The sequence below is a fragment of the Lactuca sativa genome, chromosome 5 (assembly GCF_002870075.4).
Source record: "Lactuca sativa cultivar Salinas chromosome 5, Lsat_Salinas_v11, whole genome shotgun sequence".
NCBI lineage: Eukaryota > Viridiplantae > Streptophyta > Magnoliopsida > Asterales > Asteraceae > Lactuca > Lactuca sativa.
This window is the reverse complement of record NC_056627.2, coordinates 250,373,614-250,385,703: the sequence shown is the minus strand read 5'-3', so window position 1 is coordinate 250,385,703 and position 12,090 is coordinate 250,373,614.

Genomic DNA, 12,090 nt, shown 5'->3' with positions numbered 1-12,090 from the left:
GGAATCTTATGACACTTAGATTTTTAATGGTGTATGTGTTCCTATCCATGTGAATTTGTCAAAACCGAAGTTTACGACAAATTCAAATTAATATGGACCGAACTTTCTTAATCTTAATTTCTTGCCTTATGGTAGCACAACTGCCCACCATGTCTTCCAAGTAGTTAAGCAGCTCACCCTTTCCTATCAATGTACTTTTCATTGATCAAGGTCCTTGCCTTTTATGCATTCAAACGAGAACTCATAGGACTTACATGCATAATTAACTCAATTGGAATGGCACAGAAACAAAATAGTGTCAACACGACAGGTTGTAAACCTCAACTCGTGTGCTAGTGATGATCGATAAGGTCTATTTTGATTTGTTCTTGAAACCTTTCAAGACCATTAAGACTCCCACTGACTCCTTGACATATAAGATTCTCTTGTCAATAAACATTTCTTGACAAAAAAATATTCAAGAGTTAGTGTAGTTTTTTATCAAAACACTTCATAATTGGTCCTAGTTTGTCTTTGTCTTATCCAAGACGTCACAACTTTCCACATTTGATGAATGTTATAAACCTTTCTAATACTTGTCACTCAATGTCACAATCTTAACTCTAATACTTGTTTTGGAATGAAGTATGATTGACTTCTTGATTTAACCATTTCTTCAATTCTTGATTCCTCTTCTTAGACATACAATTGTACTAAGACTCACTTAGAGGATCAATTGAGATATGGTTCTTAATCATTAAGACCTATCATAAAGCATAAAAGGTACTCTCCCTTCTTCTTAGAAGGGAGAAACTTTTATCTTTTTTCCTAGTTGATTCTTCTTATTCGTTCTGCTATTGATTTAAACTTTTTCAATCAATTCAGAATTACACTTAATCTTATAAGTATAATCATATTTACTAAACCTTTAGTAAATCATGACGAATATCTTTGTTACTCTTATGGTGGACTTGATCAATACGCAACTTTGTGTACCCGATCTCCTAGTCCTTCACTTGACACTTTGTCAATGAATTAGTCTAAATTCCAAATATGAAATTTCTCATTCATCGTGAAACCAAGTTGCATGATTCCAAGTTTATGTCCAATTGAAACTTGGGCAATGAGAAACTCTCCTTATTTGGTAAATTTTTGATATTTCCATAATTAAGAATCAAATCCATTATTGCTAATAATAGAAACATCAATTTTTCATATACGCCATTGCAAGGATAAATAAATAATATAACGTCAAAATTTATTTTATTGCGGAAAAAATTTGTCGTTACAATGCAATTCATTGAAAAACTATGCTAATACATATTTGTTAGAAATCTAATTCTAACTCTAAGTAGTAGCTCAAGAATCTAATCTTCAAGTAATGCGATCGAAATCCATTTCTTCATGGTTAGATTCTGCTCACTTCTTCCCTTAAGCTTCCTCTCTTTTCTTCGATCCTACAAAACATCAGTTGTAATCTTATCACATTATGTATTAAGAATCTAGAATAGAAGCTTAAAAGAGTTAGTCAATGGATTTTACCTAAAGCAGAGCCATACGTTTCGACTCTCCCATCTCTTTTAGGTAAATAGGGGAACTTCGTCTCCAATGCCCCTTCTCTTGGTAATAAAAGCAAGTTGAATCTTTTGGAATAGATCATGGAACTAGTTCAGACATTGCCTTTCTTTTATGATCAAAATCTTCGATCATGGCATGTCTTTTGTTTCCATTTCCTATATCCATAGAGGTCTGGAAGGCAGATTCACCAATCAACTTTGCTTTTCTATTGCGCCAAACCATTGCTGATTCAGCAACAATAAGCATATAGGTGAGATCTATAAGGGTCACGTTGCAGTTCATCATATAGTACTCTCTTACGAACTCACTATATGAGTTAGGAAGTGACTGAAGAACCCAATCAACAGCCATCTCCTCACAGACAACGGATCCACATATTCTTAACCTATCAATGTGTGACTTCATCCCTAGGACGTGTGCACACATTGACTTTCCTTTTTTTATGTTTACTTGCCAAAAGGGCTTGAGTGAGTTTGAACTTTTCAAGCCTTCGAACTTGTGGGTTAGGGAGAATAATTGGAGGAAGTGAAGCATGATCTCTTGTTCCTCGATCGAATCGTGGAATATCATCTTCATGTGGAATGCTTGTTCCACAAGATTTGGGAAGACCATAGTTGTCATACTTTGACATCTACAAAACGGGAGAAAACGAATTCAAGTTAGTTGATTGATTGAGTCCTTAGCAAATCACCCAAATGAGATACTAAGGCTAGGACCCAGCACAATACGCTACAACCTAGAAAAGGGATGCCGTAATCTAGTTGCAGAATATTTGAAGGTAAGTGAATGACGATTCACTAATTTCCACCATTAAAAAAAACGAAAAAGAAATTTAAGTTTTAAATCTATGAAAACTCCTAGATCCTTTGAGATTCATTGAACATTTCAATGGCATGTTTAAATCTCGATATGCCCCTCTAGTTTGTGACTGGGATGCCGAGGATCACAAAGCGGGTGTGAATAACCATGCAAACTTACATGGTGCCCTCACATGTTACAGTCACCTATTCGATGTGCCGATAAACCACACACGCTCCACCGAACTATGACAAACATTGAGTCACCCTTTGCTACCTTTGCTTAGAACCATTTAGTGTGCCGGTAAACCACACACGCTCCACTAACGTCTTCGCAAGGGCACAAAGTGTAATTTCATGGAATTGCATCAATTCACTTTTGCCTAAGTAACTAAGATTGGCAATTTGTAAAACATTTAGTTACTTTTGTACTTCATTATACTTATAATGGAAGGTTTTGTCCTATCCTACCCATTCGGCTAACGACCCTCCACTAGTCAAGAGTGCGGTTGGTAAGAGTGGATACCCATTCAATCGCCATTTTATAGGCAATTTCCTTAAACACCCCTTATAGACCAGCTTCGTGAATGACGCCTACTAATAGTAAGACTGACTTCTACTCATACATATATATAATGTTAGACTTTTAATGTTATAGATAGTATAGGGTGTATTTTAGACTTTTAAAATACTAGTAGGTCAAATTTAACAATTATACTTTTAATTCAATTAAATTGTAAACCTAAAATTTTATGGATTTATTAAATCATTTTTAAATATACACCTTAATTAATTAATAAAACATAAGGGTGTGATTTGAACTTTTTCAAAACAATACTAGGGTTTTAGAATTTAACATTCCTAAATTAAACCTTTTTAATCAACTTTTAAATTCCAAAACTTGAGGGCAAGTTTTGAAACATTTCAAAACATTAGGTTTAGAATTTAAATATACATCAAAATTAAACTTTTAATCAAAATTTAAATTCCAAAACATGAAGACAAGTTTTGAACCCTTTTCAAAACATTAGGGTTTCAACTATTTAAATTTCAAAACTAAACTTTTTGAGTTTAAATTTAAACTATAAAACCTAAAGGGGAAAAATTGAAACTTTTCATAATACAAGGATCAAATAACAAATAATATAAATTAAACAATTAATTTTGTCATTATCTATATTTGACCTAATTTCAATTTCTTGCAAAATAAGTTACCCAATTAATACAATTAATTAACTTTAATCATATAAGGAAGTAAATATTTTATTAATTGATAAATATCTTCAATTAGATCAAGAATATACTCATATATATATATATATATATATATATATATATATATATATATATATATATATATATATCATAAAATCGGATTTATATTGATCTAATATGATAAAGGCAAGTATCTCAAAGATAAACAACAAGAAATCCCGATATTTGCTCTTTCTGACGCTTGGACTCGCCGAGTAGGGGCCTACTCGCCGAGTCCATAATGGGACTCGCCGAGTCCATCAGGCAGGCTCACAAAAACGAATTTTTCATTCATGAACATATTAACAAGGTATCAATACAATAGAAACCAATCAAGGCTCTTATACCACTGATGGGTTTTGGTCATAAGAACATCCTATGTGCTCATACAAACCCTAATGCTTGGGTCTAGGTTTCTCTATTGTAAATGCAAGTTATCCAAGACTATATACCCTAGATCTAGAATATGATAATCAATATAATATATAAATTAGGGTTTAGATCATACCTTGATTGTTATGTAGCAATAACAATCTCAAATCTTCCTTGTAATGACTTTAGAAAGCTTAGAGTCACAAATGTCACTCCTCTAATGGTTCACAAACACCAAGAGCAAGAGAATGAAGAGGAGAAGAGAAGGAGGCTGCCCAAAACATGTGGAAACCCTAGAAGGAAGCTTGTCCACGTTTTTGGGGCATAAGGGTTCTATATATAGTGAGGCTATTAGGGTTATCTAACAAGGAAACCCTAATTTGGATGCTTAAGCCCTAAGCAACCCATGGAATCCTTTCTTTAAAGGCCTTGGACGATTTCTAGTGGGTTTCCCCATAGAATCCGTCCACTCCTTAATATAAGGCAATCCATAGCCCAAATTGCAATTACCTTATAATTACAATTCCAGTCCCTTAAGTTTAATTAATCTCTTTTAGTCACAAAATTAATTCTTATTAATTATTGACTAATATTAATTAAACAATATGATTTCTCCTTTAATATATTATTCTCATAATATATTAATAAATCATATTTAATCCTTTTTCTCCATAATTCATCCTATCAAGTTGCTTTGGTGAAGGCAACCCAAAAGGACCATGCACCATCAGGTCAAGTACACACCAAAATAGTTATTGACTTAGACACTAATCCAACAATAACCAGCTTCCAAAGTATGATCGACTGTGGATAGTTTGAATAATCTTATTATTTTGGAAGTCAAAACATGCAAAAGTGAAACAATAGTAAATAATTGACACAATATAGTAACTTTACTTATAAATAAAACTCCTTTTATTCAATCATCAATTTTCAATTACAGTTTAGCTATTACAAGTTTCAAAATATTTATCTAGTCACTAAAACTAATATTGTCCTTTAGCCCAATGCCCCCTGCGTGATGCAAGTGACTAACCCTATGCAGTCCCTTCGTAAGGGGATCTGTTGGGTTGTCTTTTGACAATATCCTCTTCACCACGAGGTGTCCTTCTTCTACTTGATGTCTTATGAAGTGGTACATTCTGTCCATATGCCTAGATCTACCATGATCTCTCGGTTCCTTGGTTAAGTCAACCGCCCCTTCATTATCGCAGAAAATCTCCACAGGCCCCTTTATGGAAGGTACAACTCCAAGGTCTCCAATGAAGTTTTTTAACCATATCGCCTCTTTCGATGCTTCGATCGTTGCTATGTACTCTGATTCACAGGTTAAATAAGCTATAGTCTCCTGTTTGGAACTCTTCCATGTTATTGATCCTCTATTAAGGGTAAACACCCAGCCAGTGAGCTTTACTAGGATTCCCTTGGTATCTACTGACCATGCTAAAAGCAAAGGCCACATCAGGGCGAGTACAAGTCATAGCATACATGATCGAGCCAAATGTGGAAGCATATTATACTCGACTCATCTCCGCTATCTCAGCCTACGTACTCAAACTTTGAGTCTTACTCAGTTTGGTATTGCTTTGGATAGGTAAGTCACCTTTCTTGGAGTTCTCCATGTTGAAACGCTTCACCATGTTGTCCAAGTAGGTACTTTGACTAAGTCCTATTAGTCTTTTGCTCCTGTTTCTCAATATCCTTATCCCTAGGATATAAGCAGCTTCCCTAAGGTCCTTCATAGCGAAACACTTCCGAAGCCATGACTTAATCTCCTGTAAGGTTGGGATGTCGTTTCCTATGAGTAGTATTTCATCTACATACAACACTAGAAAGCTAACTATACTCCCACTAGCTTGGACATACACACAGGACTCATCCTCACTTCTCGAAACTCCAAAATCCTTGACTTTCTTATTGAAACAAAGATTCTATCTGCGAGATGCTTGTTTCAATCCATAAATGGATTTCTCAAGCTTACACACTCTATTAGGGTACTTTGCATTGAAAAAACCCTCTGGCAGTCTCATGTAAACATCTTTAGCCAACTTTCCATTAAGGAAAGAGGGTTTGACATCTATTTTCCATATTTCATAATCATGAGAGGCAACTATGGCTAGCATAACCCTTATAGATTTAATCTTTTCTACTAGTACGAATGTCTCATCATAGTTAAATCCCTGAGTTTGAGTAAAGCCCTTCGCAACTAGTCGTGCCTTATATGTGTGTACTTTCCCATCCATGTCGGTCTTCTTCTTGAAGATCCATTTGCACCCGACTGTCTTACGACCCGATACATTGTCAACCAAGTTCCAAACTTGATTGTCATACATGGACTGAATCTCGCTGTTCATAGCCTCTTTCCACTTAGCAAAATCGGGGCCTGCAATGGCTTCATATTAGTTATTAGGTTCATCTAGATTTATCAACGTACTATCACAGATAAATGTATCACCTTCACCTGTTATATGAAAACCATATAACACAGGTGGAACACTAACTCTACTAGAATGTCTGAGAGGTATAAACTCGTAAATCGGTTTAACATGACTCGCCTCCTCGGTTGGAGAGCTAGTGTTTGAGGTTCCTTCATCACTTAACTCTTGAAGCTCTTCAAGGTCAATTTGCTTCCCATTGTCCTCTTAGCATATGAGTTCTCTCTCAAAAAACCGTTAGCTACAGAAGATTGCGTCATTGGGCTTTTTATCTTAGTCCTTTTTGTATATGGCTTGGGCCTGTCCAACCGTCTTTTATTAGGGTTTTAATATAAGTAGAGTGCATGCATGCACCGAGTATGTAGTTGTCGTTGATATCATTATTGTAACCCTAACACACCTCTATAGTAGCAATTCTTCATAGAGTTCATCTGAGGTTGTGGCTTATTAATCATTCAACATTAGTTTGATTCATCTTGTGTTCTTATTTACTTTGTGTTCTTGTGTTACTTTTTATGAATCTTATCGATCTTAAAGAGATTTAATCTCATCAATTGGTATCAGAGCAGGAGGTTGTGTAAATAATACGCATCTATTCTGTTATAAGAAAATCCTTAAGGTTTCCGATTTTATCGAATCCATTGGAGCCGTCATAAATTTATTGATGCTGTTCCTAGATCTTGACATTACCCTAACTCAATCTTTACAAGTCTGATTCTTGACTGGTACATAGATCAAATCATCATTTCTCTCAATGAGTCTCAAAACAATCCCATCAACATCTCTAATAGCATTGGGTCAACCACAGGGATTCCGGTATATACTCATGAATATGAAGTCTTTGCTTTTCACTTTGAGAATATGTTCTCGGCTCAGAGGATAACGGATACCTGATCGGGGAGGCTATTACTTTGGGTCCTTTCGTCTACTCCGGAACACATAGAACCATCAATACATAGAAAGAGTACAATCAGCTAATGATAGATGTGAAAGAGGTCCCTCAAGAAGAGAAGGACAAACTGATTAGCAATGTGAAAGCTATGAGGATGATCAGATTCGCTCTACAATTTGATACCTTTCATCTGGTGAGTACGTGTACTACTGCATAGGAGGTCTGGATAAGGCTTATGGAGTTATATTCCACAGATGAAGATCTTGAACACTCCACCCAAACTCTTCTGCTTTCGGAGTTCGGTGACCTCGAACAAAAGCCTGAGGAAAGTCTTATTCAAACGTTCAATCGGTACAACGATCTTCTCAGTAAAATAATTAAGCACGGAATTGACAGAGAAGTGATCGCGCAGAAGGTCACTTTCATTAATGGCCTAAGACCTGAATGGATGTCGGTCGTTTCAAATGTTAAAACACATGATCAGTTCAAGAATTACTCGTTGGCAAAGCTCGTAGGGATTCTCAAGTCACATGAAAGTGTTGTGAAAAAAGACTAAAAAGTTGTTTCTAGTTTGGTTTCATTGGCACTTACGGCTAAATGTAAATCCATGGCCGATGAAGAGTAGGACACTGATCTTTCAGAATGTAACCTTACAAGTGAGGAGTATGCTCTAATGGTGTGTAACCCCCAACGGTTCGCTAGGAAGAAATTCCCTTCTGCCAAGAACCGAAATTGGCAAGGGAGTTACATTTCCGAGAAGGCAAAGGAGGAGAACAAAAATACTCCTAAGAAGGAAGAAGAGAAGATAGAAGGAAAGTTGGTTGGTAACTCTAGGTATGATTGTTACTTCTGTTACCGGCAAAATCATTTGGCGAAGGATTGCATGTTACGAAAGCTGAATGAGACGAAAGAGGGAGAAGATGATGAAGCTTACTTCAAGCGTAAGCTGGAGGAAATGAAGAAGAAGAAAACTAATGATAAATCTATTGCTGCTTTGATTGTTCAGGAAGATGTCACAGAGAACGAGTTCGGTGGAGTTGAAGTTTGGTCTACTGACTCGGAAGTTGAAGAAGTTCGCAAGCCCACACATGGAAAGGCATTTGTTACGAAGGAAGAAGGGTATGAAGCTACTGGAAGGTGTTTAATGGTAACAGGTGGTGTGTCACAAATGAGAGGCTACACAACATATGGCGGGTGTGAAGAATCGGAAGGAGAGGGAACACAAATGCTTTACAACAAAAACAATCGGAGAATGGATCAATGAGTGTGATCAGTTGATCAAGAAGGTAAATTCCATCCTTGAAACTCTTAAAATACTCGTATCTAACTATGAAAAGGAATTAAATGATTTAAAATTCACCTTCTTTAGTTTAAGTGGTAGCCTAAAACAAACACGCCTCGTGAATTCTAACCTAACTGATCAAATCAGTAGGGTGTCTTTCAAGAGTGAGGAGTGAAGGATATGGATGGAGAAGAAGGAATTAGAGTTGGTTAGGGCTAGAGATGAATTGATTTATTTGCAACCTGACAATTTAAAGTTTTTGAAACAAAGGAATATCTTTTGCTTGATTGCTAAACGTCTTTATTCCAATATTACTCAGCTCCATTTAGATTGTGTGATTGGAAACAAAATCCACAAAATGATTTTGCATTTCCTTGAATTAAAGGAAGAAGAAATAGATGTTGATTGTTATAATTGTGAATCATCTGTCTCATCAGAAGAAACTTCTGAAGCCTACATAGTTGGACTGGACAAAATTGAGTCATTTATTAAGTCTAAGGACTTAAAAGACATGCTAAGAAACTTATTAGATGAAAATGATAAATTGAAAATAAAGACCGAAACTGTACAAAAATTTGATTCATCGAGTTCTGAGTTTAGTTCAGATAACAAGATTAATGCTAAAAATACATCTGAATTTGATGAGGACAATGACATGAGTGAAATATCTATAGAGGATGAGGTTGATTGTTCTGAATTTGTTAAAATGAACCTGAACCAACAAAAGTCCTTATATCCGAAAACTCTGTTGAGTTCGCTCGCCTATCTAAAGAAAAGGTCAAAGTATTGAAGGAAAAGGTTGTAGTATACCAAAAGGTACAAACTGTACCAAATCAGGTGCACACTACCGCTGGAGTAACCAAGGATCATACAGTTGAGTTAACAACCTTGGTGGATGAAGATAAAGTTGATGGCTATGATAATCATTTTTGGTCAGCCCCAATCAACAATGTTGATGAAATGAAAGGCTTGTCGGAACGAACCTCGTGGAGAATTAAAAGCAGATACATAGTTGAAACATTAAATAAACCTTCAATTTTCGATAAATCCAGCACAAGTAGCACCAAGGATGTTCAAAGTGAGCTTTCGAAAGGTACTAGTGAACCTCAGTCAGTGAGAACCGAACCTCATGCCAGGAAGGGGAAACCGAATGTGAATATTCACAAATCTTCCAAGCAACTTGCAGAGTAGAAACATCAACGAAACAGGAGATATCAGAAAAATCTCAACGAGAGGAAGCAATTTTGGCAATCCCAGAACTCCAACTATGTACGAAAAGAAAAAGCTTCCAGCTAAAGGACGAAAGCACATTCACAGGTGAAACCCGAACAATGTTCACACTGTCATTCCTGTGCTTCATAGAAACAAAATGGTAGTTTCATTTGTAAGTCATCAGTTCCTAAAAGGTTCTCTGAGAAGCCCAATCATCCTCACTCTCAACCAAAAAATCCTATCAAGGATGTTCAAGGAAAGAGAAAGCTCGTCACAGATTCAAAAGTCCAGACAAAGGAGACGACCATTAACCCTAGGGAGGATAAGAGAAAATTTGTTAAGAATCAACATAATGAAAAACAAAATGATTCAAATAAAGAAAATAACAAACTCAAGGTTTTCACCATTAAAAGGTAAGACAAAAACCACTTTAATAAAATGCATGTATATGCTTGATCTTTCTATTGCTTTTCCCTGTTCTATAAAAGGCTCACCAGTACCCAAGCAAGTTTGGGTTCCTAAAACTGCTTAATTATTGCAAGTTATACGTGATGAGCAGTTTGAAGATGCCTGGTATATTGATAGTGGCTGCTCGCGTCACATGACGGGAAGATAAGAAGAGCTGAGAGAGTTTCGTGCTCTCAAGGATGGTGGATGTGTAACGTATGGTAATAATTATTTTGGAATAATAAAAGGTTACAGGATGATTACAAATGGAGATTTTTCAATCCGGAAGGTGGCTTATGTGGAACGATTGCAATACAATCTAATTAGTGTTTCACAATTAGTTGTGGGTACTGGCCTGAAAGTGTCCTTTGATGATGAAGGGTCACAAATTATAGAGAAAAAGACAAAAGCAGTTCTTTTGAGGTCAAAGCGAAAAGGGGAGATGTATCCCTTAAACTTAAATCCGATAAGAGTGAAGCCTACTATATGTCTGTTAACGAAGGCTCACTCTGATGAAAGCTAGCTTTGGCACCTTAACTTCAAAGACATCAACAAGCTAGTTCTTGGTGATCACGTGTGAGGGCTTCCTATCTTAAAGTTTGATAAGGACCACCTGTGTGCAAAATGCAAAATGGGGAAACAAAGCAGAACGACTCATCCAACTCTTGTAAACACTAAGCTCATCGAGCCTCTTGAACTTCTACATATTGATCTTTGCGGACCATCTGCAATCGGAAGTGTCGGTGGTAGTAAGCATATACTTGTTATTGGTGACGATTTTTCCCGTTTCACTTGGGTATATTTTCTTAAACAGAAATCAGAGTCCACTCCAAAATTGAAGTACTTTATAAAGCAAGTGGAAGTTCAGTTGCGAAAGTTGGTTTGTAATATCAGAAGCGACAATGGGCTGGAATTTAAAAACAAAGAGTTTGAAGAATTCTTATTTGAAAAGGGAGTAACTCACAACCTTTCTGCTCCCTACACTCCACAGTAGAATGGCGTAGTTGAAAGACGAAACATATCTTTATGTGAAGTAGCCCGAACCGTGCTCAGTTTCTCTTGCTTACCTCTATATTTCTGGGCTGATGCTATCGCCACAACATGCTACACTCAAAATCGATCCTTCTTGAATAAGTGATTTACTCTCACTCCATATGCAATCTTAAATAATCGCAAACCCAACGTCAAGTTTTTCCATGTCTTGGGTTCCAGGTGTTTCATCTTTAATTCCAAAGAAAACCGAAACAAGTTCGATGAAACAGCAGACGAAGGTATCTTTTTGGGTTATTCGCTGACCTCCAAGGCATATAGGGTTTTTAACAAGAGATCCAAGAAAATATAAGAAACATATTATGTCACGTTTGACTATAGCTATCTCAAGAAGAATCAATCAAGTGAAAGTCAGACGGGAGACATCTTTCCAACACTAAGTCTGGACACAATTCCAATAGCTGACCTATATGAGGAATACATGCTACTTTTTGATGAGCCAGAGAAGGTTATCAACTTTGAAGCGAAAGAAGAAGATAATAACATCGATGAAATAAACAAGATAATTGATGATGCCGCAAAAGAATCGAAAGTGAACCTTCAATCTCAAGCGAACCTCCCATAGAAGGCACTCCATTGCAGGGGGAAGGTTCATCTACAGCCAATAAATCTAATTCGTCTTTCCAGGGGGAGAACTAATCTCCGAAGATAACCCATGAAAGTCCACTCGAGGGGCAGAATTCAGAACCTGATATTGAAATTGTTGGATTAATGTCTAAGTCCATAACTATTTTGGTATGTACGTACCCGATTATGAGCATGGTCCTTTTGGGTTGCCTTCACCATAGCAAT